At 38.1% G+C, this 5,000-nt stretch overlaps 1 protein-coding gene across 1 annotated transcript in view; it reads left to right on the forward strand.

Annotated features, from left to right (window-relative positions):
- The window catches only part of LOC137641613 (T-box transcription factor TBX20-like), a 313,159-nt gene that overhangs the window by 272,889 nt on the left and 35,270 nt on the right, over positions 1–5,000 (forward strand).

Genomic DNA, 5,000 nt, shown 5'->3' on the forward strand with positions numbered 1-5,000 from the left:
AAGTAGTGTATTCATCTTATCAGAAATGACGGTAATATCTAAGTAATGATGTAATTGCATCGCAATTATAAAATTCCAAGTACATCACGTTGTTCTGCGCCTTACAGTTCAAGATTTTGAATTTGTTAGATAAAGGCTCGCTTCTCTCAACTTGCAATATTACACACAAATAGACATACAGACACACATAGCATTTAATAATATGATTACTAAATTGCTCATTATCTCAAAATCAAAGCTAAACATTTTCAAAGGGGAAGAAATCATGGAGCGTTAAACAGCAGAGAGAGAGAGAGAGAGAGAGAGAGAGAGAGAGAGAGAGAGAGAGAGAGAGAGAGAGAGAGAGAGAGAGAGATGAAGTATTCAGAGGGGGGCTCATATAGTTTTTTTTTTTTTGGATGGGAGTCCGGTGGGATGGGTAACCTAAAACCCAAGGTTGCCTATCCTCGAAACAATTAAATGCTGGTTGTTCTTAGCGAGCTCTCAAAAGATGGAAAACTGTAAGGAGAGAATTCCAGAGACTGGCTCTTGAGGGAAACAAACATAAATGGAAAGGCAAAAATTTCTGGGTTACTGATTCATATGAACAAAATAAGCCAAGTACTGACTAAGACTAAGATTCAGTTTTAATTCAGATTAAAAAGAGGAGACAATTCTTGAAAATCGTCAATAAAGCTCATGCGGAGAGAGAGAGAGAGAGAGAGAGAGAGAGAGAGAGAGAGAGAGAGAGAGAGAGAGAGAGAGAGAGAGAGAGAGAACTTCCCTTTTTAAAGTAGTACAGTAACGCCATCTTGATAGACACTATTGCAAAGTTATTATTCAATTATTTATTTTGCAAGACGGGAATCCGTTCCCTGCATTTATAGTCCAATCAAGAGATCGTTTTGTGGATATATTTCATTCCATCGGTAAAATAAAAAAATAAACATTTGGTGATACGTCACATAAGCTAACGCTATAAAAAACCTAAACAAATAAAACATTTGATAGAATATGGCATTTTGAGAATCATTATATTCTATTCAAACATATTTGATTTAAAGTTCCGTTTTCACTTACATCAATTCGAAAACATTCCTACCAGAGCTGCAGTTGAAGATTAAAACGCATTTATGACACATTGCATATACCACAAATGAATCAATAAATATAAGAAATTTCTATAGTACAGTAAATAAAACTAAACCCTCGTAAAAAAAACACACGCCAATGAATAAATAGATACGTCGCAAATATATTTACAAATGAATTTAAAAAAATGATATCAATGACAGGAAACTCTTTTTTTGCATAACTGACCTCTTGCCCTCTTGAATCACACCACCCGGGTGAGATCTAAACCGATCATTCCCTACATGTGACAAGCCACAAGCATCTGTCATCCCAAAGGGGGAGGGGGAGAGGGATATATACATACGCACAAACACATCAGGAAGGTGGTGCTTTGCATAAACAAACCATGGCAGCTGCAGCACAAATAGAAAAGTGATGAAAAAAAAAGTTTGCTTTGGAGTGCTGGTGTTTGCGTGTGTCCCTCTCTACTTGCTCTCTCCCCTTTTCGCTGACCATCACTCGGTGGGAGGCGAGGGCTCTTCTTTATTCTCCCGAATTCTTTTGAACGGCTCCTAATACCTTAATTAATGTAAAGAGTAATTAGAATTTACATAGATAAATCATACTTCATTGCAAGGATTTCGGGGAGCATTTGGTCGCCTGCGATGGTCCCGTTTTCCATTAGCATTTTCCAGAGGGTTCGCAGAGGGGTAACGCGTGAATTAATGAGCGAATATCATTGTTGCAAATCAATGGGTCCTACTTGTCGGTTCTATTTCAAGTGAGAGGGAGGTCTCCGGCTCTCAGGTCTAAGTTTTTTGAGTGTGAGTGTGTGTGCGTGTGTGTGTGTGTGGTGTGTGTGTGTGTGTGTGTGTGTGTAGAGAAAAAGGCAAAAACGTCTAAATCACGATAGGTTAACACCCAAAAAGAAATAATGATATGTATTGCTTGATGTTTTTTTTTATGAACGAACGCTTTCAATTGGTTGAAACATTATCTCTTCCTAAGTAGTGATGATTCCACCCCATAAAAGCATAATAAGGTATATATTGGCAGATAATAAGGTAAAACCATTTAAAATTCTATGAATTGAATGCCACGGTACTATGAAATTCTATTCTGATGTCAGTTTTTTTCCCCATTTTGTCACTTCCCATGTTTTAGGAGGAAGGTCTATCGTTACTTTTGGTACTAAAACGACACTTCTTTTCCTTCACCAGCATCTCTCTCTCTCTCTCTCTCTCTCTCTCTCTCTCTCTCTCTCTCTCTCTCTCTCTCTCTCTCTCTCTCTCTCACATTTGCAAGGCTGCTTTACATCGGACGTGGGCTGGATAAGGACCGTATTTGCTTCTGCTACAAGCAATTTTAGTTTGGCGTGTTCGAATCATACTAATATTACTTACCTCTAAATATCTGTCTTGAGGCATTAGTTAACAATACGTAGTTAATTAATTCTTAACTTTAACAGCTTCCACTTCAGCGTGTATTTTTGGTATTTAGGCTAGAATTACGAATACGTTTTTCTTGTGTATCCTTGTCTCTTGAATATGATTATGGGAAGGCCGACTGTCACCTCTTTCTCTTTATCGGGAAAATATTGCATTATTTTTTTTTTCGCGGTCAAAATCTGTTTCATGGAATATTTACGCAAAACATAACTATAATGGGCAACGTTCCTTCATAAATGGCAACTGAAAAACCTATTTTTTAACTTAATAGAAATCTTTTTAAAATGAGGTTACTAAACGCCTTTAATCTTGATGCCAGAGCTTAGTGGACTGGTGCGAAAAGTTGCACACTTGCCTACTAAGCAAAGACAACCAAATTTGACTCGTGTGAGAAGACGAGTGGTGAGAAAAAGCTAACATGAAAATATATCGCTCCTCTGTTGACATAGTAAGTCAAATATGTACTTGGTAGTTGGTTGACATTGGTGGACGAAAACGGGGCGTAGAAGAGCATAATGAAAATACGCTCTAGCACCACTTCCTTAATGGAAAAAGCTGTGTAAGCACACACACACATCATGTAAATAACACAAGCATATTGAGATAGGCTACTGTATGCAATAGCTAAACCAGGGCTTAAAATATATGATAAAAAACAAAATCTAATTCAGTGCCAAACTATAAAAAAAAAAAAAAAATTCAATGATGATTTTAGGCCTACCAAAATCGAAAAGTTTTACTAGCCTCCTCACCTGATGGCAAAGAAAACTCCATCCACACCTTATCCACTGTGCACATGAAAAAGCCGCATAGCTTTAAATATTCACTACGATATGGCTGATAAACGCTCGATAACAAACACAAATATAAGCCTTAAGCCGTCCTACCGGACGACTCTTCACTCCGGCTGTAGCCAATTCCCCTGAAACCCTCTCCATCGATATTTCTGAAAGAGATGGACGGCGCTTCTTCCGTCGGTTGGTCTTTGGTTTTCCAATTCAATTTGGAATCGTTAGAGGATCAAATATGCATTGAGGATCCGATAATTTGAATGGCAATAAGTCTGCATCGGGTACGATGTTCGCTCGATCCAAAGACGGCCGGTTATGTTTGTCTTTAGAAAAAAAGGGGAATATACGAAGTTCGAAGTACCAAGATGCGAGAAAGAGGGAATAGGGAACCCAAAAGGGGGAAAAAAGATGAGGCTGAGGGAAAAGGGTGGTCGCCCTGCCGCATAAAAAGTTCAACCATCCAGAGGGCAAATAAATATATCATAAGCTGGGATTTCTAATCTCATAAAAGTAAGTTATCGTACGCGTGGAGGAGGCCCCAGCAGGCGCCCATCCGCTTATCACATCAGCCAATCCCCTCTGAGCTCGCATCGAACTCCCGCTGAATAGTTGATGAAAGCGCTCACCTTATTGGTTTTCACGCTCGGTTGAGATATGAAAGCGGCAGCTTGATTGGCTGATATGCGACCGAGAGCGGAAAAGAAGCCGGATTCTTCCACCAATCATGTCTCAGATAAGATAAGGATGATTGAATGACAGGCTTCGAGAAGCTTTTGGAAGCCCTTAGGGAGAGGTCAGGGCCAGCTTGTTAAACATTTAAAGAATTCTGTCAGCCCTGGCGTCAAGAGAGAGAGAGAGAGAGAGAGAGAGAGAGAGAGAGAGAGAGAGAGAGAGAGAGAGAGAGAAATATAAATTTTATCGCCCCATTACTGCTTTACCAGCCAATTTTCACTCGGGACAAATTGCAATTGACTATGCAAGTTGGTCTCGTAGCCAATAACTTTTGAATAGCAATCGGCTATGCCAGTTGACATAGCATATCTTTAGAGTTTAAGTTTTGTCCTGACTCATCGTACCATCATTTTCGGCTCCGCAATGAAGAATAAACATCACACTTGATTATATTTATGGCTGAATATATTTCAGTATCTGAGAAAGCATCGTCGCCATCGATGTTCGTCTGGTTAATGAATACGAAACCTTCACCCTTGTTACTTCTATTAATATTCATAATGTGTAAACATTCACATGATACAAATTTCAAATGGTCATTAACTCGCCAAGTGAGCTTCTGCAGAGTGGAATGCTCACTTATAGAAACCAGGAAAGGGTGAAAAATACATATTTGAAGTATCTTATCAGTATTTCAGAATCTTGTCAGAAAAACTAATGGTATACTGATATGAGAAAAAAATTATAAAAAGTCTAGTCACATTTATAACTTGCAAAAACAATATATTAAAGAAACAACAATACTCAATTATTTTTCACTATACAGTATATGAGAGCAATATTGTCCACAGCCTGAGCACAGTAAAGATATGCACATATCAATATACATAATTTATTCATAAAGAATCATTTTTCAAGAGCATTAAAATTATCCCCAAAAGCTTTAGAGGACAATCACAGATTAGCAAATAGTAACAATCAAAAGTTTTTTTTTTTTTTTTAAGAACAATTGTATTGACCACTAATTATATAACGC

Source organism: Palaemon carinicauda, chromosome 5 (genome assembly GCF_036898095.1).
Source record: "Palaemon carinicauda isolate YSFRI2023 chromosome 5, ASM3689809v2, whole genome shotgun sequence".
NCBI lineage: Eukaryota > Metazoa > Arthropoda > Malacostraca > Decapoda > Palaemonidae > Palaemon > Palaemon carinicauda.